The sequence below is a fragment of the Hemibagrus wyckioides genome, linkage group LG07, assembly GCF_019097595.1.
Source record: "Hemibagrus wyckioides isolate EC202008001 linkage group LG07, SWU_Hwy_1.0, whole genome shotgun sequence".
Taxonomy (NCBI): Eukaryota; Metazoa; Chordata; class Actinopteri; order Siluriformes; family Bagridae; genus Hemibagrus; species Hemibagrus wyckioides.
The window spans coordinates 29,314,820-29,342,684 of record NC_080716.1 but is presented as its reverse complement, the minus strand read 5'-3'; the positions used below and the strand labels follow the sequence as shown (position 1 = coordinate 29,342,684).

At 36.5% G+C, this 27,865-nt stretch overlaps 1 protein-coding gene and 1 long non-coding RNA gene across 2 annotated transcripts in view; both read left to right on the top strand.

Moving 5' to 3' along the window:
- Window positions 1-27,865, top strand: part of LOC131356295 (leukocyte immunoglobulin-like receptor subfamily B member 2) — a 62,327-nt gene that overhangs the window by 20,352 nt on the left and 14,110 nt on the right. The window lies entirely within an intron of this gene.
- LOC131356753 (uncharacterized) lies at window positions 91-27,711 on the top strand. Its single transcript, XR_009205077.1, has 3 exons — window positions 91-131; window positions 6,825-6,860; window positions 27,583-27,711. It is a non-coding gene; the product is annotated as an uncharacterized LOC131356753 (long non-coding RNA).

Genomic DNA, 27,865 nt, shown 5'->3' with positions numbered 1-27,865 from the left:
TCTCTCTCTCCCACTCACTCACTCTGTTAGAACACAGGATGTGGTAAGGCTTTAACTCACACCTCTGCTCTGTCAGTCGGTCAGTCATTAGAGGGACAGGATGGAGCTCAGTCCACTCTCTGTGATACTCTGTGAGTAAATGTTCTCTTTGTGTCTTCATTAGAGTGAGTGGTGGGGTATAAAGTTGTTCATCTGCAGTCTGAATGTCCTGAGTGATGATCTTATTGTGTGATTAGGACATTGTGTGTACTTCAGCATGACTGCTCAGGTGGATCAGTGTCTCCATATCTGTTATGAGAAGGGTTTAGTTTCATGTGTAACTACTCTCAGTAACTATAAAAGATCAACAGGGTTCTACATAATACATAGTTCTACAAGAATACAAGTAGAGTTTAAATCATCTAATGAGTGTAAATTGTTGGAATCTGTACCTGATGATCATCTTCTGTTGTTTCCTTTATACAGAAACATGTTTTGTGTTAAAAATCATAGTAAATGTAACAAGAAAAACAAGAAAAACCATTATCTAGATTTTCTAAGAAAATGCCTCATAACCTATATTTCCATTTTTGTTATTATTGTAGAAATGTTCACTTTAATACACACTAATACCAATTTAAAGCACTGCATTTATAAAATAATCACAAATCATTATTTACTAATTTTCACTAATTATTATTTTATGTGATAAAAATAACAGTAACTTTTGTGCAGAAACATACACTTCTCATTAGTCCTGTACACACAGAGCAGTGACCGTGTTAGAGGCCTGAGAGCAGAGAGCATGTCAAGGATGTGGTTTATTTTCTATTTTCATTTAGTGATGCAAGTTGAGCTGTGAAAGAGGAGGAGGTGTGAAGATGGACGTGTGAAACCAACAACTAACTTTTACCTGTTGATAACAGATAAATTTAACTCAGCTGACATCACTGAACTTTTTTTAACTCAAAAGTTGTCCAATCTGAAGTCTCCACAGCAGAGTCATTTGGAGACAAAACAACTATTCAGTTTGATAAGATTTCAGAACATACCCTTTATTAGGAACACTATACCATCACTATTACTGGGTATATTCTATATGGACATTGTAGATATGAATAATTATTCTTATTTCACAATTGAATTTTTGCTATTCATCATCCTCAGAGGTTTTTTTCTGGTCAGAAGCTTTAGTGTTCATCTATGTTAGGAATACTTTCCATATGATGCATAATTAAATGTTATGAATTTATAAGTAGGGAATGCTGGTGCAGCAGGTTGTGTTATCTTTAGAAAAATTGTAACAAGAATATACAGTACTGGGGTGCTCAGGTTTGCTCAAGACCACTAGTGATGTTCCTCATATGAGAAGAACCTAAAAACAAAGGAACTCTGCGGTGATCGACTCATAAAATCATGAATCCATCTTCAACTCTTTATGCTGAAGCTTATCCTGTCTTGGAGACACCCAAAAACTTCCTGGACATCCACATTCAGGAAGAAAATGTGAAACTTCAGACAAGGAAAATACACAAAAATCTATCAAAAACTTATGCAGAAATAAACACTTCTCATTAGCCTTGTACACTGACACTGACACACACAGGGCAGTGACTCTTTTAGAGACATGAGGACAGAGACAAATTGGAAGCTGTGGTTTAGCTTCTTCTTTTTTTTAATTCAGTGCTGTGTGTTCAGCTGTGTGCTGTGTGAAGTTGAAAATATTTGCCTCATGCATCATGCAGTAAAAATCAAGATGCATTAGACCAGATCTCCCATTTTCAAATGGTCAGCTTGGGTGAGCCTGTGTCCACTCTGTGATTGGATTCCTTTTCTTGTCTGACAGGAGTGATCTTCTGCTGTTCTGGTCTGTTTTGACATATTCCAGGAAATATTTGGCGAAAATATATAAAGAAAATCTAAAATTGTGAAATAGCAGAAGAAAAGTAATAAAGCATAGTGAAGTGTGGTCCAGAAGATTAATTCATTAGAATGTAACTGAATTTTTTGTAGCATGTTCATTGTACAGGCTGTGCTTACTGATGTCACATGTCCGTTTTTCTGCATATCTCTTTTCCACACCCACAAAACTCCTATCCAGACCTTTGAATATTGAGCTGCATGTCTGAGTGGGGTCATAGTCAGACGTCCAGATACTGAACCTGATTTGCACATTGTGCAGATATATGGATATGGTCCTGGACCGACTCAATACAGACATCTTCTACACATTTAATTAATGTCTCCTGTTTTCTGGAATGGAGGCCTGAGCTTGCAGCTTACAGGACTTAAATGATCTGCTGCAAATGTCTAGCTGCCAGATACCACATCACACCTTCAGAGGCCTTGTAGAGTTCATGCCTTGTCCCTGTTTTGGTGGAAAAAGGGGAACATGTTATGGCTGATTAGTGTACATGTATCTATCCTCTCTCTCTCTCTCTCTCTAATTATCACTAACATTTTGTTATGGGAATTTCAGCTCCTATTTTGCTTGGTCATCTAGTTGTGTTATCAAACTCTTCTCATTAGTCCTGTACACACACAGAGCAGGGACAGTGGTAGAGTCCTGAGAACAAAGAGCAGGTATCAGATGTGGTTTATTTTCTATTTTTATTTAGTGATGCAATTTCAGCTGTGAAGAAGAGGAGGAGGTGTGAAGATGAAGGTTTGAAAGCAATAACTAACTTTTACCTGTTGATAATGTGGGTAAATTTAAATCCACTGACATCATTGAACTTGTTTAAAGTCAAAAGCAGTCAGATGAAGGCAAAAGAACTATTCAAAGTGAGAAGGTGTCAGAAAATGCCCTCACTGGCCACTTTATTAGGAAACTATTTACACTTGAGCAGGACTCCATATGTACGGAGAGAAGATTCCTGCCGGAGAAATCAAGCCACCTGGTGGCTCTGTCCAGTTTTCCTGGAGCAGGTAACACCTGGCTGAGACCGCTGATTGAGCTCGATACTGAATATTACACAGGAAGCTTTGATGGTACACTTTATAATAAAGGCTTCAAGGGCGAGTCTTTAGTTTTGCTTCCACATTTCAATTTAAGTGCTTTATTCCAGTGAAATGTTGCTTCTCTTATCTATCATGCTTAATGCTGCAGTGAATATTATTATTTCTTGACATTCTGTTTAATGTTACACAAAAAAATGTTGAGTGTTTGACCAAGTGGAAACTGCTGTCTATAATGTGTATGACATTTTCTTAAAATTTGATTTGATAAACTTTGCTTAGTCTCCAGAAAAATAAATAAATTAATAAATTAATCAAAAAAACAAAAAACAAAAAGAGAAAAAAAGGCTGTCAGAAGCAGTGGACCAATGGACACATTTATCCTGCCTCTAATCTGAATAAAACTCTACTTCATTTCTGGATATTTGGAAATGCAAACTAGCAACTTAGAGAGAAGAGCACAGAAAACGGAAGAGTGAATAAAGAGAAAATTACGAGCAAAAATAGCAGAAAGAAGTAAGTAAGGAAAGGAAAGGAAGGAAAGAAAGGAATTCCTACTATTTTGTTTTCTTTTCTGTTAGATGTCTTTGTTTACTTTATTATATTTGTCAGGAACAGCTGGACAGTTCCCTGCCAGGCCCGGAGAGGGCGCTGGCAGGTGAATCTCAGAAGCCTGCTTTTTCGTGTGTAATTTGTGTCATGCCTTTCCTATTGTTCTCCTTCCTGTTTTATCATCTGTTCCCCAATTACCTTAATGTCTAGCCCTATAAATAGGGAGCCTTGTGTTCTGGTCATTGTTCATCTGCGCTGTGGTTTTGTCCTGTATCTGGTTATGGCATGTGCTTGTTTTTGCTAAGGATTATGTTTAGGTTTTAGATTTCCGTTTTGTTTTGATTTCAGTAACATCATGTCTAGTGTTAGGTTAGTCTGCCCCATGTCTTGTGTTTATGTTAATAAAGTAGTACTTCATTAAATCCCGCACCAGGTCTTTCTCCATGGCATGCCAGTGCATGCCACCACCACAGCGGTCCGGGTTCACTCCCCGCATGGGGCGGGGGCACCCAGACGTTACAATAATTTTTACGACCACAATACTTATGGCGTGAAATTAATGCTGCAGTGGTGTTCTGATACACACATATATCTATGTATATTTAAATAACTCCATTTGTGATGCTCCTAGTAAAAACTAGGGTGAGAGGGGGTCTGTTTTCCACTAAAAATTTAACGCACCAACCTTAACCCTTCTTAACCCTTTACATAAGATATAGAAGGAAGAGTTGGGTCACTGTCTTCATTCAATCTTACCGTGGTCTATATTTGAATCTGTCATTAGCTCCAACCTCACTTTCAAGTGAAGTGTCTAAGATGTGAATTAGGTTTCCTTCAGTCCATTCTTCCCTCAGTGTCCATAACACAAAGTCATGTTGTCCACAATTTACTGTTTATGTTGTCTGGTTTCTGATATTCCTCCACACCATTCTTAAAACAAGATTCTTAACCTGAAACAACCTTAAAATTGTTTCTCTGTCCTAATAGACTCTTTAAATTCTCTCTCTTTGTGATGTTACTCCACAGAGTTATTACATTGGACTTTTTATAGCCACAAAATATCACCTACAGTGCAAAAACTGCAATAAGCCAATGGATAAAAATGATATTTTCAATAAACATTTAAAACACATCTTCATATATTATTAATCCTTGTATGACCCTCATATGACCCATAATTTTGCAGCAGCAAGTTTAGGATTCATCAGTAATCAGCTTCACACACTTTAACACACAGTCATATCCCACAAGCAACTGATTGTTATCAGACGAATATTCCAAAAGACAATGTGACAATGCAAAATAAAGGAAATGAAAAATGCTAATAAATAAATAAGTAAATTTATATAATATATTATACGGTGTATATATAATTTCTTATTAAACATGAAAATTTAAGTGCACATGAAATATGAGGTATAATTTTTTTTTAATTTCTAGACAAATAAATTCTTTGAACAGAAATCATGATTCGTCATCCTTTTTCTTATCTTCCTATCAGCCACTTTTACAAGCTCATACACTGAACTATTACCATCACAATGTAGGTGTAATGAGTGAGTTAAAACAAACATTGATGTATTGAGTATGTCTGCAAGGCAGCTAAGTAGTGGGAGCCATTTTTCATCTTTCAAAAAATCAGCAAGCTCAGACCTGTTGTCTACAAGGAAATCACAAAGCTCCTCCCTCAGTTTAAAGATGCGAGTCAGTCGTCCCCAGGATAACCATCTCACCTCTGTGTGCATGAGCAGCAAGTGGTTTTCAGCAAGCAATCTGCAATTTGTTGCTCTCCAAACATTGTAGCCTGTTGTAGAACGTGATGAAGAGTAGGTTCCATATCTTTTGTAGCAAGAGCATCTCTGTGAAAAGAGCAATGTGTAACAGCTTTTATCTGCTGGACCACTCAGAGTGCTTGCCCATCATCACTGCAACTCCATCTGTGCAGACGTCCTTTATTTGTCACATATACATTACAGCACAGTGAAATTCTTTCTTCGCATATCCCATCCTTGGCAGTTGGTCAGAGCGCAGGGTCAGCCATGATACAGCACCCCTGGAGCAGAGAGGGTTAAGGGCCTTGCTCAAGGGCCCAACAGTGGCAACTTGGCGGTGCTGGGGCTTGAACCCCTGATCTTCCGGTCAACAACCCAGAGCCTTAACCACTTGAGCCACCACTGCATTGCACCATTGCTGTGAAGCCGTGCTGCACACTGTTCTTTGATGTCTTTGGACATGCAGGAGACATGGCGCTTGACTGTGTCTTTTAAAAGCGGTATTTCAGCTGCTTTCTTGGACTTCTCCTCTCTAAATTCTCTCAAAATTGCAGTAACACATGGCAAAATTAAAGTTTCCTCGACAGTGTGTGCTGTTTTCTGTTTGGCAATTTTATCAGCTACAATAAAAGATTATTTGGTCCTGGAGGATCACTGAGGCCCTCTAGTGGGCCACGGCTCCCCAGGTGAGAACTCCTGGTTTAATTGGGACATTAGAATTGATTATCTTATATACAGTTTGACAGTTAATTCAGGTGGACAGGACTGTACCAAAAGAGGACAGAAATGGGTGGTGGGGGGAGGGTGAACCACTTCAATATGAGAAAATGTACAGACCTTTAAGAAAATTAAACACTTTGTCTGGGCAATGAACAATAAAAAAGTAAAGAAATAAATCCTTGCCTCTTGTAAATTCTATGAAGTAGACCATCACTGCTTTAACTTCATCAAAATAAAACAGATGTGTACAGATTGTTCTCAGTGTATGGGAGCAGACTGATAGGTGATGAGAGGAATATAAACAGTTCTTTTTAAAATTACTACAATATATTTAAGGTCAGGATTAAAATGTCCTATAGTAACCAGTAGACTGTGTCAAAGTCATTGTAGATCCACTTTTCAACCACAGGCCTCCACCAGTCTGGTCACATTTCCCTGTCTTCTCTATCCACACTGCAGAAAATGTAATGCAGAAAAATCACTCTAAAATTGAAGTGAGACATTTCCCCTCTCTCTCTCTCTCTCTCTCTCTCTCTCTGTAAATACATAACAGTGTGATTGTTCTTTGGTTTTATGTCCCAGCTATAAGATTTTCAGACTTCAATTATAATAATATCTACATAATTGGTGAAACAAACACATTCATGAGCAGAATACTGACCTTTGTCTAGATTATAGTATTTTTAATTTATTTTTCATTTGGAGATGTTAAAATGTATTTTCTTACAGATGGCAGTTTAGATTTAATCTTGTGGGCTCTGTGTATCTAAAATGTGCTGTTTTCATTAATAGACTGAATATTTTCCATATTTACATCATGTTCTGTTTCTGTTCCCTTTTTAGTGCTGATTTCACTTATACCAGTGTCCCAGGCTCAAGGTGATTTATAAATAGTTTATACTTTATATTGTCTGCAGATTTGATTTGTTTTGGTGCTGAGAAGTTTGTGCATAATTTATTAATTTGTTCTTTGTTTTTTAATGCAGTTTTCATAGCTGTAATCAAAGGATGGCTGCAACATTAGATTTGAATAAATTTTACACTCAAATAGGCTTAAATGTCTTTAACATTAAATATAAAACAGCACAAGTTTAATGACAGCAGCAGAAGAGAGCAACTGACATAACTAGTACTAAATAAAATGCTCCATGATGCCCCTGATTTCTTAATATTAAGCAGGTTACACATATCAGTATCAACAAGTAACAAAAACATGTACTCATACTCACTCTAAACATGATATTAGTAGTGTAGACTTGGGAATGACTTTATGTAAGGTTTATTAACAACAGAATGTTTTATAGGGAGTCCTAAAGCTGTGGTGTCCATAAAGCCTGATACACATGTGTTCATTGGAGAGAGTGTTACTCTCAGATGTAACATACAGGGAGGAGGAGACACTCAGTGGACTTACAGCTGGAAGAAAAATAATAATGAACTCTACAAAGATGAAAGGGAGAGAGTCTACACAGACAGCATAAGGCAGGAATTCAGAATCTGGTCTGTTGAAGACTCTGACAGTGGTACCTACACCTGCAGAGGAAATGGGAGAGACTCTCAGATCAGTGTTTCTGTTACACTGACTGTATCAGGTGAGTCTGTGGGTGTTTTTATTTCTTATTTAATGTTAATATTATTTTTTAGGGTTCAGATTTTGAGCTGTCAGTAACTGAGTCCCTGTTTCTTTAATGTTGACTTTCACTTCCCTGTCTAGTAGACACCAATTTCTTTCACAAGAATCACCATAATGTCTTCTTCAGTAGTGTCCGGGTTTTATATTACGTTTTACATTAAAATTGTGGTGAATCAGTCTGATGAATAGAACACAGTGAACATTAAGAATGAAGGCAGTAAATCTCACCTTGTGTTGGCTCTGCCATTATCTGAAGATTACATAAGGCAATGGAATTATAAGGTTTTATTAGAGAACTCTGTGATTTTGAGAGATTTTGATGATCAGCATCATCCACATCAATGTCTGTCTAATTATCTGAGGTAGAAATCCCTCACAGCATTTAAATACGAGTCTCATTATCTTCTCTTCACTTGACTGATGTCTGTTCACACTAACACTGCTGGGGAAATAATCCCTGATTTACTTCTGTCCTGTTGGCTATATTTCTAGTTATTAATGTCTTTGTATTACCTCATGTAAATATTTTATAACTTTGTCTGCTGTCATCATTTTTAAAAATGTGCCAGCACTCCTCCTTGTTTTAATGATGATGTAATGCACAAGAGACACATATAGACACTGATTAGCATAATTATAGAATTACTTACATTTTATGTAAAAAAAAAAACTCTCATGTGTGAGTCTCTTCTGTGGCTTTAATATGGAAGTATAATATTGCCAAAATTCCTGAAAGCAAAATAGCACATTGAATCATATGAAATGAATAAAAACTTGTCGCAAAAAATAAGTTTGAATTTTTCTGCTTTGAAATTTGATCTGAATGAAAAACATCCTTACAGCATTTACAAAAAATACAATCTTCATTATTTTTCAACCTCACAAATTAAGGTTGAATAAATTCAGGTATTAATATTCAGGTCGACAAAATGGGAGCGTTCAAATTCAGGTCGAAAAATTCAGGTCTTAACATCCGATCTACACTCGGGTCACAGGGAGCCTATGCCTATCTCAGGCGTCATCGGGCATTAAGGCAGGATACACCCTGGACGTAGTGCCAACCCATCGCAGGGCACACATGCATACACACACACACACACACAGTCACTCATGCAATCACACACTACGGGCAAATTTAGAGACTCCAATCAGCCTAGTAGCATGTTTCTTGACAGTGGGAGGAAACCCGGAGCACCCGGAGTAAACCCACCAAGCATGGAGAGAGTATGCAAACTGCTTTTTTTTTTTTACAGCCTCTCTTCTCTTCTCATTTTCTCATTCTCTCATTTGTCTTGCTGCTTGTATCTTGTCTACTTCATGCTCTTGGTGACTTTTCTGTCCTATTTCTTTGAGGGTGGAATCACCTTCCATTGTCTTTCCATTGTCCATTGTCTTCACAGCCCGCAATTTGTGAGGTTGAAAAATATTGAAGATTGTATTTTTTGTAAATGCTGTAAGGATGTTTTTCATTCAGTTCAAATTTCAAAGCAGAAAAATTCAAACTTCTTTTTTGTGACAAGTTTTTATTCAGTTCATGTGATTCAATATGCTATTTTGCTTTCAGGAATTTTGGCACTATTATACTTCCATACTTTAAGGAGAATGAAAAAGTCCTCTGTCATGGCTTTACTATAAAGTCATGTTTTTGCTCATTAAAAAAAATGCAGATATGTTGGAGGATTGATAGGATTGATAGTGGTTCAGGATCAGCAATTAGTGTTTCTACACTTCAATCCAGTCAGGAATTTTGTTACATAAATATACTGAATATCAGCCGAGTAATAAAACATACAACTGTAACATCTTGTATCAAATGTTAAATATAAATGTTTGTTTTAGACACAAAGCATCTGTTAGACACAGTGAATCTACTGCTTATGTTGTAAAGTGAAAAGCAGCCCTGACTCCTTCATCATTTCATACCAACAGCAAAACCCAAACCGACTGTGAGAGTGAATCCTCAGAGCTCCGTCTACACTGGAGACACCGTCACTCTGAGCTGTGAGCTGCAGCAGGGGACTGGATGGAAGTTTCAGTGGTACAAAAATAATCAGTCATTACAGAATCTGAACAGAGAACAAGAGAACACACTTAAAGTGACAGAAGATAATGCAGGAGAAACAGAGTACCGGTGTCGCGCACACAGGAGAAACTACTACACACATCATAGCTACTATAAGATCGGCTACTACTACACAGAGCCCAGTGATCCTGTCAAGATTACAGTGAGAGGTATGTCATGATTTTTTTTTCTCTTTTGATCACAGGTTTGTTAAAAGGGGTTCAAATAAATATTGCTTTATTATTGTAATTACTTATCATTCCAGAATGTTCAAAATCTTGAAATACTGGAAAATGTTAAAATTTTGAAATGTTTAAATTTATTAGTCATTTTTGGCTAAAAAAGTTTTAAAACAGTGTATTTAAGAATTTTTTAAAAAGAATAGAGGTAAAGCTTTAACTTTTTGTTTTCCAGCATGTAAAAGTTTTTATGACAGAGTAGTTTATGTTTTGAAGTCTTGCTGTAACATGAGAAGCTGCATGTGCGTGTGTGTGTGTTACAAATTATTACTTTACTCGTAACTTGTGTTCTTCATTTTATTTTTCTCTGAGTGCTGCCCTGACACTGGAACATCTGGGAATTTTTTCTGTACTTTGTCTGTAAATGAAATTTCACTTATAAATGATTACAATTTTGCACTGTAACTGTAACATAATATTTGTGCAAAGAAAAAAGGAGGATATTAAACCCACCCAAGATGACCATTACTTTGTCTTGGTCAAGAGCTGGCTTTTTGTAGTGGCTTTGTTTGCATTACCAGCACTTCCAGACAGCCCATGAGTGGACAACGTCTCCTGTACAAACACTGCTCCTGCCAGATCTTTAACCATGGCAGAGAGGTTGGAGCAGAGAACCTGCTTCTCTCCAAAATTTATCACACTGGTCTGATGATATTCAAGTCATGTGATTGAGCTGGCCAGGGCATTTGTTAAAGTTCATAATGGCACTCCTCAAACCCAGACTTAACTGTTTTGGCTGAGTGTATGGGAACATAAACATCTTAAAAAATGGCATAATTGTTTGGAACAACATTTGGACCATAGCATGCACCTGATCACTTAGAATTTCCAAATACTTGGTGGCAGTAACATGATCCACCTCCCATGTTTGACAGTTGGAACCAGACAGTCCAAGTTGTTCGCTTCCTTGGTGGTTCTTCGTACATAAACTCGACCTGCTGTTAGGAGTAATATAAATGATGATTCATCAGATCATATCACTCATTTCCTGTCTTCAGCTGTCCAGGTTTTATGATCATGACACCATCTTTTTTGCATTTTTGCATTGGTGTCTGTGATTAAGGCTTTGTGAATTTCTCTGCAGAATGTTTTTGTGGAAACAGGGTCTTTAAGGTGAATATTAAGTTCTACTCTCACTTTTGTTGCTGTAGTTCTGTGTTGATTGGACACAATGTGTTCAACGGTCACTATCAGTAACTTTTAAATTCCGGCCACTATTCTTCTTCTCCGTTGAAGTCCCACCATGCTTTGTATACACAGTCATAATCATGGACACTGTTGTTCTTGAAACACCAAAGAGTTGGGCTGTAAAGGTTACAGATGCTCCTGATAAACCTGCTCCCACCATCTGTCCACTTTAGAAGTCTGAAAACTCCAAAATGTATGACTATGGCAGTTTACAGACACAACACTTGTTTTCACTACAGCTCTGTTACACGCACCACATGAGAATTACGCCCACGAAGAACAGTGTGTGAAACCACTGTCAAAAATATGTCAACAAGCTCACAGGTACAGGGATTACTATCCGAGGGAAGATGAATCGATTTGTGCGCATGTGCCCTGCCACCGTTTTAAACCACTGTGGGGCCCTGAGAGCTAATCTTTTATAATCTTTTTTAATTGCAAAAAACACAAATACAATAAGGCAGTACAAGATCATAAGAAGAACAGAGCACCAATCAAAATGAAAATAAACAAAAAAAAAAAAGAAAAAGAATGTAAAATTTCTGAAATAAATTAAACAGCCTTCTTCCAGTTTTATATTTTAACAAACTTACAGATTTACAGTACTTCCAAAATTCCTTTTCATAAACAGAAAGCAGTGGCTTTGTTTTATGAATATAAAATTTGCCCAAAATTAAAATAATATTCAACACGAACTGAGTAGGTACATCTTCCATTAATAAACCAAAAATGAGAAAATTGAGAAGACAGCTTGATTGAAGCTTTAAGCCACTCGAATGCATCAGATCAAAAGGCTCTACTGAATGAACAGTCAAAGAATAAATGTAGAGTCATTCAATTTCAACATCACAAACAGTGCAATTATTGGATGGATAGATATCATTAAAAATTTGTAGTGTACTTCCTTGGCTTCAGGGGGTATGGGAAAGGAGAGAGACATGGTTCTTAATTTAAAATTAGAGCTCTTGGGAAATAGTTGAAGTCACGTTATTTCGGCTAGCTTGATTTGGAAATTTATCTTCGGTCAATAAAGTTCTTATTAATTTATTTGGCAGGCTACACCCAATAAAATCTTGCCCATTTATTATTAAAGAAGGTAAATGAAGAGCTTCAGTTACACTGGGCACTGTATTACTGACCAACAGTATAAAGCCCTTCAGAATACAGTTCAATACCCTGTTATATTGCTTGTAATAACAATGAATATTATATTTTCTACAAAAAGTACTGTGATCCCTGAGAGCTAATCTTAAATACTATAGTTAAACTATCTCTGTAATATTACTCCTCACTGTTATTAGTGATAAATAACCATTAAAACATTTAAAGAAAATTTGAAGAAACAATTTGACGAAAAAAAAAAAAAAACAGATTAGCTCTCAGGGTGCCAGTGGTTTAAAACGGTGGCGGGGAGCATGTGCACTTCGTGGAATTGATTCATCTTCCCTTGGATAGTAATGCCTGTGACCTTGATGACGTAGTTTTGACAGTGGATTAACACACTACATTTGTGGTCATAATTCACATGTGGTGCGTGTAACAGAGGTGTTGTGAAAACAAACGTTGTGTCTGTAAACTGTCATAGTCGTACAGTTTGGAGTTGTAACTCTAACAAGAACAGAAAATCTCCTATCTGTAAACTATCATAGCCGTAGATTTTGGAATCTGAAACTCTGACAAAACACAGAATTACATACAATAGTTTTAAATTATGCACGACTAAATTAAAATTACACACAAATGTTTTGAATTACATATGATTATTTCTGACAGTCAGTTTATTCCATATAACGTTCTGTTTTCAGACATGTAAAACTCTTCAGGACAATGGAGTTTATGTTGTACAGTTCTCCTGTAACATGAAAGCTGCATTTATTTAAATATATATTTATTAAAAGGGTGTGAAAATAGGTAGCTTAGTGAGAAAACAACTTATAATGTGAGAAGTGTCACAGGAATTTGGGACACTTCCCCACAAGACCACTAGAGGTCAGCTGAGCACATATATTTTGGACCGTTTCTGTTGTGTTTTTGTTTCTAAAAAATCTCTTTATTTATAGTTTTATAATATAGTTTTTATCATTTTACACCAATCCTGCCCCATGCTGTAATCTTAATTAGAACTGTTCATTTCAGTTAACTTTTGGATATATATATATATATATATATATATATATATATATATATATATATATATATATATATATATATATATATAGTTACACTCATCTAACTACACTTTATAGGTGTTTTATTGTTTTATCCATAGATCATGTTTGAAACTAATACTCACTTTATAGTTGGGCTTTTGTAAACAGGGCTGTGTTGTAAATGTATTTCTGTAAGAAACCATGACTGCTGACAATTTATTCTGGAAATAACACAAAACATCATCTCATGCTCACCTCTTTCTAATTAACCCTGTTCTATTTTCTTCTACCAGTCACATAATCACAAGCGTGGAAGTGCAATGATATTCATTAGTGCTAAAAGAATTACAGCCTACACTGTCCACTAGGAAAATGTTTCATGACAGATTATTCAGAATTCCAACTGCGAAGAAATGTTCAATCTGACAAAGACAATAGTTTTTTCCCCTTTAATACATTTCCTACGATTTCTATAATTCTGAGTAAGGATACCTGTTTTTCTTTCCAGACTGAATACAAATTCAGTTACCAATAAATAATCAATAAGAGATGTGACTGAACATTTTGAATAGCTCTGATTATGTTGATTACTGTTGTGTTTTAATCAGGCTCATATATATAAACATACCAACAGTTTAGCATGAACAAAACATTATAATAATTATTATTTTATTCTGCTTCAGGTCCATCAGGTGTAGAAGCTCCATTCTCAGTGCTCATGCTGATCTGTAGTGTGGTGACGGTCTCTCCGTATCTGTTGGTGACCATCATTCTGCTGCTCATATGTTACAGAGCTCGAGGTAAGAACTCTTTCAGTACGTCTCTACACTTCACATAACGAGTATCATGACTTTAATTATTGTGAGAAAAACATCTTCACCTGAGGAAAAGTAGAAAGCTTTTGTCTCACTCTTCTTATTTTAAAAGCAAAAATCTACACTTGTTCTAAAATTCAAATTACAAACACACTTTAAACTGTGTTTAGGACAATATCAAATACAGTTTGGTTTCGTTCTGCTATAATTACATGGAATACACTGTGTAATGAAAGAAATGACTTTAAATTTCTTTAACAGCTCACACTGATGAAGAAAGAATTGAGAATGCAGTCATAGAGGAGTGAGCAACATTCATCTATAAAAAGAGGATGCATTTACTGATAAAATAATTTCAGAATTTCTTTTTCTTTATGGTTTTGTGTTGATTTTAAAATAATTCTGATTTCTCATTTTAATGTCCTGCTGTTATTTTCTTACCATCTTATAGACACCCTCACTGTTCTGAATAGATTTGTTTAGCTAAAGCCTGTAAACCTCCTCATGAGGTGAAAGTGATCATGTGTGTAGTGTTCAATAAGCCCTACATCCAGCTTTGTATGGAATATAAAAACAAGTTTATTGACTGTTATCTGAAATATGGTGCTGAACTAATATTGTGTTTTGTGTTTTCTCAGTATTAGTTCTACCTCTACTGTATTTGTACTGCTGTACTTTTCTCTAGTTAAATAATGGGGAGTAGACTTTTTTGGAGAGATTTTGTTCTATTTATAGACCAAGGAGTAGACATGCAATTTCAGTTAGATGCTGATGTTAGATTTGTGTGACTTTTCAGATGTGTGAACTTTAATTGTAGTTGTTTGAGGAGATTTATGGATGAAATGTTTGATCAATTAAATAAATACATCATTATCAGTTCACTGCTGCTATATTGTTGTCTTTTCATTGTCTCATAATGTTTCTTGTCTCCTGCTGTAACACTGGAATTTCCCCCATGGGATTAATAAAGTTTTATCTTAAAGACAGAAAACTCGATCCTGCAGTATTATTCTGTGTCAGTAGAGGATCTCAGTGCAGTAAAGGTCAGGAGTAAATGAGGAATCAAACAGAAGTGTTGTTACTCTTTCTGCATGTCTACACACTGGTACACTGATGTACAGGACTAACACAACACTGAAAACCAATCAGGAAATCAACATTACAGCCAATCAAAAGCTACTTATGAAGTGAAGTACATGGTTTCAGTGTAAAACTCTGCTAGACAACATCATCATAAGTGCATTTCTTCCCAGTCCTGGCAGAGGGAGTAAGACAGTCAGGGTTAGAGGTTTGTAAATCAAGATTAGAGCTAAATCAGTGTTGTATATGAGCATAGAATCGGGGTGAATTGTTGCTAGATGTCTGCAGTAAAGAAAATCACACACTTCTAAGTAAAAACTGTAACATGAAAATAATTCTTGTATATTTTACTGTATTAATTAACATTAAATCCTGTTTGTTACTCTGAGACCATGCTACACCGACAGCAGCCAGCAGAGGGCAGCAGTGGTGCACACAGTGATAGCAGGAGAACAAATTACAGACTTCTCCAGGATGATTAACCTGGATTTCCTGAACCTGTCCAGCAGTATACTTAAGACCAGACTTTGACACAGCCCTTTGCTACACCTTTGTAGAGGAGTGACAGATATGTTATGTTGGTGAAGACTCTCTACACAAGAATTATGACATATATATATATATATATATATATATATATATATACCTATATATACCTATGTATATATATATATATATATATATATATATATATATATACACAAGAATTATGACATATATATATATACCTATATATACCTATGTATATATACATATACATATATACATATATATATATATATATATATATATATATATATGCACCTAGGCATGCAGACTGTTTTTACAAACATTTGTGAAAGAATGGGTCGCTCTCAGGAGCTCAGTGAATTCCAGCGTGGAACTGTGATAGGATGCCACCTGTGCAACAAATCCAGTCGTGAAATTTCCTCGCTCCTAAATATTCCACAGTCAACTGTCAGCTGTATTATAAGAATGTGGAAGTTTTGGGAACGACAGCAACTCAGCCACGAAGTGGTAGGCCACGTAAACTGACGGAGCAGGGTCAGCGGATGCTGAGGCGCATAGTGCGAAGAGGTCGCCAACTTTCTGCAGAGTCCATCGCTACAGACCTCCAAACTTCATGTGGCCTTCAGATTAGCTCAAGAACAGTGCAGAGAGCTTCATGGAATGGGTTTCCATGGCCGAGCAGCTGCATCCAAGCCATACATCACCAAGTGCAATGCAAAGCGTGGGATGCAGTGGTGTAAAGCACGCCGCCACTGGACTCTAGAGCAGTGGAGACGCGTTCTCTGGAGTGACGAATCGCGCTTCTCCATCTGGCAATCTGATGGACGAGTCTGGGTTTGGCGGTTGCCAGGAGAACGGTACTTGTCTGACTGCATTGTGCCAAGTGTAAAGTTTGGTGGAGGGGGGATTATGGTGTGGGGTTGTTTTTCAGGAGCTGGGCTTGGCCCCTTAGTTCCAGTGAAAGGAACTCTGAATGCTTCAGGATACCAAGACATTTTGGACAATTCCATGCTCCCAACTTTGTGGGAACAGTTTGGAGCTGGCCCCTTCCTCTTCCAACATGACTGTGCACCAGTGACCAAAGCAAGGTCCATAAAGACATGGATGACAGAGTCTGGTGTGGATGAACTTGACTGGCCTGCACAGAGTCCTGACCTCAACCTGATAGAACACCTTTGGGATGAATTAGAGCGGAGACTGAGAGCCAGGCCTTCTCGTCCAACATCAGTGTGTGACCTCACAAATGCGCTTCTGGAAGAATGGTCAAAAATTCCCATAAACACACTCCTAAACCTTGTGGACAGCCTTCCCAGAAGAGTTGAAGCTGTTATAGCTGCAAAGGGTGGACCGACGTCATATTGAACCCTATGGATTAGGAATGGGATGTCACTTAAATTCATATGCGAGTCAAGGCAGGTGAGCGAATACTTTTGGCAATATAGTGTGTGTATATATATACACACATATATATATATATATATTCAAGAAGCTTTATTGTCATTTCAACCACATATAGCTGACGCAGTACATAGTGAAATGAAACAAGGTTTCTCCAGGACCTGGTGCTACATAGACATACAACATATAGTTCAAAGTCCTTTGTTTAGATTTTTCCAACTATTTCTCTAATCAGAGGTGTATCTGGGCCTGCAGCACCTGTAGAGCACTTACTGCCGAGTTCACACTGCAGGATTTTCAGAGTGGTCAGATCATGTTGTTTTCACACTGCACGACTATCTGGGGTAGGTTTCAGTTTCTGCTGGGTTCACGATCGGAGACAGGAGCTTTCACACTGCATGACTTCACACGAAGAATCTCCGGCAACACTGTCTGGTCCGCAAACTGCGTTTCACAACCGAACGTACGCCAGAAATAATAAGGAAATAACGCAAGATCACACGTGAGATCAAAGTTCTCGCACGACACTGGAAATGTTATCCCGCAAAAGTTCGTGAGACAAATGGTCAGTGCGGGGAATAATGATTGTGTGTTCTGTAGAATTAAACAAATGAATAACTTTTCAATGTGCTGCTGCAGATGCAGCTGGTCAAGCAAATGTTTCTGCTTTATTTCTATTTGATGCTATTGTACAGCGTATTTATTCTGATATAACTATATTCAATATATTTTTTTCTGATAAAAACCTATAAACTCTATTAAACTATAATATTATGCTCCAGCTGAAGCCATGCTGGCTGATATTGTGGTCTATAACTCCTCCCCGAACTGACCACTGCCCTGTATCTCACTCTCTTGGCTGTAGGTCATCGCTGAGGTATGTTTCAGTCAGAGCTCCTTTTACACTGTAGGACTTTGAGTCTCCGACAGGTCCAGATATTTAGCATGCCAAATATCTCGACTCATCTGTGACTCTGTCAGATCGAGTTTTTGGTCATTCACACTGCGCGACTGTCCCTCGCGTGCACGCGCTCCGATTTGCTTTGATTTTGCGAAACTAGTCGGCGACTGAAGATCAGGACTAAAATCCTGCAGTGTGAACTCTGCATTAGTTGACCTTACTTTAAGTGTCGTTAAACTAGCTCAGTGAGTTCTCACGTTTGTTTTGCTGTAACACGGCATTGAAAAGAGCAGGACATCAGATGTATTACACGTCGATTAGACTTGCTGCCAAAATCTGAGATGCGCATGCGCACCCTCCATCTTAGACAGCTCGGTAAAAAAAAAAGTTATAGTTGTTTACATCACATAGTATGCTAATAATGATTTATTTCATAATTTGATTTTCACATCCACCGATGTCCAAAAAGCTTCTATCAAGACGTCCAGGAGAAGTCATAGTCCAGTCCAGATAATAAACCTGATTTGCACGTTTATCTTGATAAATAACAAGGACAAAATTGTGAACCACATTTATCGGGCTAAAAAATATAGGAACTTAAATAAACCCAAAATCTATTAGTAATGCTACAATAAAAAAAAAAAAGGGCAGCTTTTTCTTCCACAAGGCCACAAAATGATCAAGTCTTATCACTGTCAAAATATTTAGAAATGGAGGAGTTAACAGTAGATTTTATGAAGGATTTTATAATGGACTTCTTTAACCTTGTTACAAAACTTCCTCAGCAAGAGCCAGAGTATATATCTGTTATAAATGAATTCCAGGAGAATTTACAGTATCTCACAAACGTGAGTACACCTCTCACATTTTTGTAAATATTTTATTATATCTTTTCATGTGTCAACACTGAAGAAATGACCCTCTGCTCCAATGTAAAGTAGTGAGTGTACAGCCTGTATAACAGTGTAAATTTACTGTCCCCTCAAAATAACTGAACACACAGCCATTAATGTCTAAACCATTGGCAACAAAAGTGACTACACCCCTAAGTGGAAATGTCCAAATTGGGCCCAATTAGCCATTGACCCTCCCCGGTGTCATGTGCCTTGTTAGTGTTACAAGGTCTCAGGTGTGAATGGGGAGCAGGTGTGTTAAATTGGTGTTATTGCTCTCACACCCTCTCATACTGGTCACTGGAAGTTCAACATGGCACCTCATGGTAAAGAACTCTCTGAGGATCTGAAAAAAAAGAATTGTTGCTCTACATAAAGATGGTCTAGGCTATAAGAAGATTGCCAAGACCCTGAAACTGAGCTGCAGCACGGTGGGCAAGACCATACAGCGGTTTTACAGGACAGGTTCCACTCAGAACAGGCCTCGCCATGGTCCACCAAAGAAGTTGAGTGCACGTGCTCAGCGTCATATCCAGAGGTTGTCTTTGGGAAATAGACATATGAGTACATATGCATCAAATTGGTCTGCATGGCTGTCGTCCCAGAAGGAAGCCTCTACTAAAGATGTTGCACAAAAAAGCTTCAGATTGCTGAAGACAAGCAGACTAAGGACATGGATTACTGGAACCATGTCCTGTGATCCGATGAGACCAAGATAAACTTATCTGAGGGATCCATGAATGCCAACATGTACTGTGACGTACTGAAGCAGAGCATGATCCCCTCCCTTCGGAGACTGGGCCGCAGGGCAGTATTCCAACATGATAACGACCCCAAACACACCTCCAAGAGGACCACTGCCTTGCTAAAAAACTGAGGGTAAAGGTGATGGACTGGTCAAGCTTGTCTCCAGACCTAAACCCTATTGAGCATCTGTGGGGCATCCTCAAATGGAAGGTGGGGGAGCACAAGGTCTCTAACATCCACCAGCTCTGTGTTGTCATCATGGAGGAGTGGAAGAGGACTCCAGTGGCAACCTGTGAAGCTCTGGTGAACTCCATGCCCAAGAGGGTTAAGGCAGTGCTGGAAAATAATGGTGGCCACACAAAATATTGACGCTTTAGGCCCAATTTGGACATTTCCACTTAGGGGTGTACTCACTTTTGTTGCCAATGGTTTAGACATTAATGGCTGTGTGTTGAGTTATTTTGAGTCGACAGCAAATTTACACTGTTATACAGGCTGTACACTCACTACTTTACATTGTAACAGAGGGTCATTTCTTCTGTGTTGTCACATGAAAAGATATAATAAAATATTTACAAAAATGTGAGGGGTGTACTCACTTTTGTGAGATACGGTACCTCTTGGAGTAATCTTTCTTTTTATTTGAAAAATCTTTTATCAAGGTGTTATATTCTTTTGATTGAACTGGAAAGCCATGTTGCCAAAACATTGCCAAATCATCTAAGGTAAAAGAAGGACTTGTTTCTCACAGTTAGCAGCATTGTTCCAGAAGAAAACTTTATGTAGAGAAAATCTATGTACCAAGAAGTTTCGAAGAGAGAAGGCATTGCTGATGAAAATTAGAAAAGGCAATGGGAAACTTCTTTGATAAAAAAAATTACATTTCAATAAGAAAGACAAGCCACCCAAGTTTGTCAAAGATGATGTTTTGGATTGAAAAACCAGAATGCTGTTGGATTTGCAAGCCATCTTTTCAGCTAGTTTATTGTGTCTGCAAAATCTAAAGAAAACAAGGCCACCCTCACCTCTAGAATTGGAAAAGAAATTCTTTTTAAATTTGTGGGGCCTGTTTTTGCAAATGAAATTTAAAAATGTCCTTTATAGCTTTATCATACATAAACAGGGAAAGGGCAGGTTATACAATGTGAGAGCACTTTTCTACCTTAAATTCAGTGACTACCAAGCTATTACTATTAAAGATTTCTCTGAAGCCAGATGTTAAGGATGTTTTTAGTTTTGGCAAAAAAAATTAAATGGTGTCTGTGTATTGGGTTTTTAATAATATTAACACCCAAATATTTTATACTGTTTTTAACTGGAATATTATCTAAAGATCAGTTCTTCATATCATGACTTGGGATAATTTCACATTTAGTGAAATGTATTAACTTTTAGATCAGAGGCACTTGAAAATTGTTCAACTAAATCCAAAGCATTAGGCAACTCTGTAATTTTACCTTTTATTAATAGTACAGACATCTAGGACTGTTTGTTGTTTATGTTGTTTCTTATGTAAAGCTGCTTTGAAAAAGTTTGATTTTTAATGCTTTTGAGTTCCTTACTACTTTTAACAACTATATATCTAGCTTTATATTTTAATAACTCCCATTGTTGCTTACAGTCTTTACTCAATTCTGTAAATAATTCTTTAGCAAGATTAGTTATACTGTCATTAAATTTTACATCTTTGAATAAGGCATTATTAAACTTCCAGTAGCCCCTTAATCTCAGGTTATTATTAATATCACAACTTTATACTAACTGAAAAGGGGGCAAGGATGTGATAAGTATTTTTTTTAAAATACAGGACAAATTTAGAAAAAAGAAAAGTCGATCCTTGACCTAAGGTAAAGTCATTGGCAGTAAGATTAAAGAACTGCCATGCATCAGTCAAGGTAAGGTCAGCACAAAAGGATCAAATGATCATTACCTAAACTACTATCAAGTCTAGGGGGATATCTACTGTCCCCCTAGACTTGATAGATTGTCCATACATTAAAGTCTCCTTTAAGAATAAAATAAACATTATTATATTTCTTAAGTTTTTAAGTTAAGGAATATAATAATTTGTATAATAATAATAAGTATTATATTTGGAAACTTTGTAAGTTGAGAGACAGCATTACCCTGTTGGAAACATGAGAATTGTGCCCAAATATACATTAGGCAATAAAGGTGCCATTATCTTGTTTAATTACAGCTATAACCCTTGTGATTTCATCTGAGCACAAAGTTTCGAATATTGTCCCATTTAAACCAATATACCAGAGTAACAGTTCCAGCTGAGTGGTTGATGCCACGACTAAAAAAATGAGTTTCCCCATTGTATCCTCTAAAACATAAGATCTGTCTCCCCTGAATGAGTTTCTTGAAAAAGAAATAAATGAATAAATAAATAAATAAAATCAGCTGCACTTCTTTTATAAAATAAGACTGTCAGACCTTTTCAGATTGTCACGCAAACCTCTAACATATAAAGACCCAAAGGATAATGTGTACTCTATAACAGGAACAACTGAGCAACATGAAGAATAACCAGCAATAGATTCTGTGTGTTTTATTTAGCAGCCAGTTTCTGAGGAGTGTTTCTGAGGGTTATTACAACAACCTCACTGGGCAGAAGTCGATCCACTGACATTCTGTATCGCCCTGAAGATTCCACCCAGCACTACTAAAAATTGATGCAGAACCTTTAAATTGATTAACCGTATCAAGAGTGTTGAAGGACATTGTCAAGCTAAACTTGTTTAGTTTTATTCCTGCCCCTTTTTCCCCAAGTTATTAAGGAGGAAATGGTAAACTTTTCTACTTGGTCTTTTACATTGTCACCAGTTTAAGCAACAGGCCATGTCACCACTTCAGCATAAACTGGAGACCAAAAACATGCCACCACCTACATCGCCACCATGTTGGCCCCTCAGTACTAATTCCGATGTGAAGATGGATGTTTGAAATCAATAATTAAAGCAAGTTTCCACAGCAGTGTTAGTCTGAGACAAAACATCTATTTAGAATAATAAAATATCAGAACATATCCTCACATTTATTAAAAACACTGTACTATTATTGGGTATATTATACTATTACTGAACTATTATTTTACTGTCCCCTAACCCACCCACATTCATGCTGTGAACAAATGGATCAAACTCCAAACAAAGGCTAAAATGTGTGCCAAGAAAACATTTCTAGACCCCCACAAGCAGCCTGAGCTGTTCACATGTTGGTGTCATAGATTCATGCTGTATACACTAAATTCTGATCATCTACATCATGGCACCGAAATGGTATTTCATCAGACCAAACATCCTTTTTCCAATCTTCAACTGTAAAATTTTCATCAGCCACTTACACAAGCTCATACCGAACCATTACCATCACAGTGCAGATGTAAGATAATAAATTAGCCTGTGATGTAAAAAAAATAAATAAATAAAAGTAAGAACAATTGATTACTTAGGACTCTAGTGCTACAAAGATGTACATACTACATTAGAAATAATTATTGGATATAAAATATTAGGAAATTTCTCCTTTATGGTCTTAACCTCAGGTGGACCATGTACAGGAGAAGTGTACCAAAAGAGGAGAGAAAGAGAAGTGACGTACTTCATCCCTCCCCCCTTTCTCTCTCTCTCTCTCACTCACACACACACACACACACACAAAAACACTCTCTTTAAGTGTGATGGTCTTTTTGTTTTATGTCAAAGAGCTAAGATTATCACACTTAATAATATCTGCTGCATATTTGGTTACTTTGCACAATAAAGTGAAACACCTTTATGACCAGAATAATGACTTTTGTATAAATCATCATGATTTTTGTTTATTTATTTAGATTTCCTGAATAAGATTTAATCTTGTGGGTTCTGTGTGTCTAAATTGTGCTGTTTTCATTACCAGACTGAATATTTTCCATATTTTCATCATGTTCTGTTTCTGTTCCTTTTTCAGTGCTGATTTCACTTATACCAGTGTCCCAGACTCAAGGTGATTTATAGTTTATCCTTTACATTGTCTGCAGATTTGTTTTGATGCTGAGAACTTTGTGCACAATTTATTAATTTGTTCCTGGTTTATTAATGCAGTGTTTATAGCTCTAATCAAAGGATGAATGCAACAATAGGTTTGAATAAATAGTTTTACACACAAATACTTTTATGCTGCTTAAATGTCTTAATAACCTAAATATAAAACAGCACAAGTTTAATGACAGCAGCACAAGAGAGCAACTGACATAACTAGTGCTAAATAACATGCAAAAACAAAAACATGTTCTCATACTTTCTCTATAAATGATATTAGTAGTGTAGACTTGAGAATGACTTTATGTAATATTTATTAATAACAGAATGTTTTATAGGGAGTCCTAAAGCTGTGGTGTCCATAACGCCTGATACTCGTGTGTTCATTGGAGAGCGTGTTACTCTCAGATGTAACATACAGGGAGGAGGAGACACTCAGTGGATTTATAGCTGGAGGATAAATAATAATGATCTTAAAGGGAACAGATTGAGAAAATACACAGACAACACAAAGCAGGAGTTCATAATCCGGTCTGTTAAAGACTCTGACAGTGGTACCTACACCTGCAGAGGAAATGGGAGAGACTCTCAGACCTCAGAGATCAGTGATGCTGTTACACTGACTGTATCAGGTGAGTCTGTGGGTGTTTTTGTTTCTTATTTAATAATTTAACATTATTTCTTAGGGTTCAGATTTTGAGCTTTCAGTAACTGAGTCCCTGTTTCTTTAATGTTGACTTTCACTTCCCTGTCTAGTAGACACCAATTTCTTTCACAAGAATCATCATCATGTCTTTTTCAGTAGCATCAGGATTTTAGATTAAGTTTGCTTTTCATTCAATCTTGTACTTTCTTGAGATCTTGTACTTTCACTCCTGATAATGCTTAGTTATCTTGTGGTGTCGCTCTTTGGCCCACTTTCTATGGGCAGCTTCTTCAATAGCAAGCTTTAAAGATGTTTTATCTTTAGCTTTAGAATAGGTTTTTTAAAAGGTTGATATTATTATTATTATTATTATTATTATTATTATTATTAGTATTAGTATTATACATAACTCTCTTAACTGTCTTTGTTCATCTGTTTAATCAATCTGTAAAAATAAGCATTTAAAAGTATCTATAAAGTGCTTTGGGTCAGTTTCTGTTGTTTATTAATCTGCTCTGTGAGTAATGGTTGACTTGATGTGATACCAAAGGATAGTACTAGCAGAAATAATATTTGGTCAAAACCTGATTATTTATCATGTTTGGCTGTTTTTTTTTTTCAATTCTGGATTCTCTCACATATACTCAGTACACAGCATTGTTTTAAACACAAAAGTCAGATTGAATACAATGTCATTTCATGTAATTTCAAGCACTTTAATTGACATGCGTACAAAGCACATTTTCTCTTCACTAAAATCCCAGACCTTTCCTATTTTCATTGTCAGACTGAACTGAAAATGAGGATTTATGTTTCTGAGCTAGATGATTATGTTCAGCTACAGAATTCCTGTAGATTTTTGGGAAAAGTCCTCTGTCATGGCTTTACAGAACAGTGTCATGTTTTTGCTCATTTAAAAAAATGCAGATATGTTCAGATGGTGGTGCAGGATTTGTGCAGGATCCATAAAATAACAATCTAAAATCAGCAAATACAGTGTTTCTACACCTTTCCATCACTATCCTTAATAACTCTAACTTGCTGCACATCCTTCCCATCTTGAACACTTTTACTGGAACTGAAATACACTGAACTCATTGTTTTATTTATGGCATGAGTTTGCAAGGACTTTGTGCTTTGTTATATGGTGCAGTATAACGCTGGAGTTAGCTGTAAATTTTGTTCATAAATGGATCAAACTTCAAACAATGTCTGACTGGTATTAAGGGATGAAAAGTGTATCAAGAAAACATTCCTAGACCGCCACGAGCAGCCTGAACTGTTCACATGCAGGTTGGTGTCATGGATTCATGCTGTAGACACTAAATCCTGATCATCTACATCATGGCACAGAAATCATGATTCATCAGACCAGACATTCTGTTTCTAATCTTCAATTCTACAATTTCCATCAGCCACTTAGACAAGCTCATACTGAACCATTACTATCACAGTGCAGGTGTAAGATGAATAGATAAGCCTGTAATTAACTGAGCTTTTAATTACAGAAATGATGATATTAGTTAGAAATACAGTGTATAGGTTTAAATACTACATTAGAATTAATTATCAAATATAAAATATTACAGTTAATTTATTAGGAATTTTCTCCTTCATGGCCCTGACTTTAGGTGGACAGGAGATAAACAGTAAAGTGGAACCACATCTGAATGAGAAAATGGACCAGAATGTCTTACTCCAACAAGAGTGTACAGACCCTTAATAAAATCCAACTTATTAACATATTTGTCATGTTCTGTTTCTGTTTCCTTTTTAGTGCTGATTTCACTTATACCAGATTAAGTTTGTAAATGGAGTTTATAAATTCAATAAATAGTTTTATAGTCAAAAGATTTTATGCTGCTTAAATGTCTTAACATATTAAATATAAAACAGCACAATTTTAATGACAGCAGCACAAGAGAGCAACTGACATAACTAGTGCTAAATAAAATGCCCCATGATGCCCCTGATTTCTTAATATTAAGTAGGTTACACATATCAGTATCAACAAGTAACAAAAACATGTACTCATACTCACTCTAAACATGATATTAGTAGTGTAGACTTGGGAATGACTTTATGTAAGGTTTATTAACAACAGAATGTTTTATAGGGAGTCCTAAAGCTGTGGTGTCAATAATCCCTGATACACATGTGTTCATTGGAGAGACTGTTACTCTCAGATGTGACATACAGGGAGGAGGAGACACTCAGTGGATTTACAGCTGGAAGAAAATTAATAGTGAAGTCTATACAGATGGAAGAGAGAGTTTCTCCACAGACAACACAAAGCAGCAGTTCAGAATCCGGTCTGTTAAAGACTCTGACAGTGGTACCTACACCTGCAGTATAAATGGGAGAGACTCTCAGATCTCAGAGATCAGTGATGCTGTTACACTGACTGTATCAGGTGAGTCTGTGTGTGTTTTTAGTTCTAATTTAATATGTTAACATTATTTTTTAGGGTTCAGATTTTCCTAGAAGACATTTTGTTGCCTTGAAATGTTAAAGTTTTATCTGATTATTTAGTAACTTGAGAGATTTTGATGATCAGCATCATCCACATCAGTCTCTGTCTCATCACCTGAGGTAGAAATCCCTCACAGCATTTAAATACACGTCTCATTATCTTCTCTTCACTTGACTGATGTCTGTTCACACAAACACTGCTGGGGAAATAATCCCTGATTCACTTCTGTTCTGTTGGCTATATTTCTATTAATGTCTTTGACTTAAGTCATTTAAATATTTTATAACTTATATGTAAGCAATAATAATGATAACCATCCAGTTGTAGAAATTTCTAATTAATGTTTCTAGTCTGCTTCATATATATTCATTAACTAGCATAATTGAATTACTTACATTTAAAAAACAAAAAAACAAAAGTCAGATACAATAAACTTTCAAATATCTGAACTGTTATGTGAAGTGATCCTCTAAATGGAGATAAATAACAAACCCTCAACTGTGTCTTTAAGGTGAATGAAAAAGTCCTCTGTCGTGGTTTTACTATATGAATCACATTTTTGATCATTTTTAAGTAATTGCAGATATGTTCAGATGGTGGTGAGAATACATAAAATCTAAAAAACAGAAAACACTACAATTCAATTATGAATTTTGTCCCATAGAAAATAAACTGAATACCAGCCGTGTAAGAAAACATACAACTGTAACATCTGGTATCAAATGTTAAATATAAATGTTTGTTTTAGACACAAAGCATCTGTTAGACACAGTGAATCTACTGCTTATGTTGTAAAGTGAAAAGCAGCTCTGACTCCTTCATCATTTCATACCAACAGTAAAACCCAAACCGACTGTGAGAGTGAATCCTCAGAGCTCCGTCTACACTGGAGACACCGTCACTCTGAGCTGTGAGCTGCAGCAGGGGACTGGATGGAAGTTTCAGTGGTACAAAAATAATCAGTTACAGAATCTGAACAGTGAACAAGCAAAGACACTTAATGTGACAGTCGATAATGCAGGAGAAACAGAGTACAAGTGTCGGGCATCTAGGCTGAACTTCGACTACAGTGACGTTTCCAGTTACTACACAGAGTTCAGTGATCCTGTCAAGATTACAGT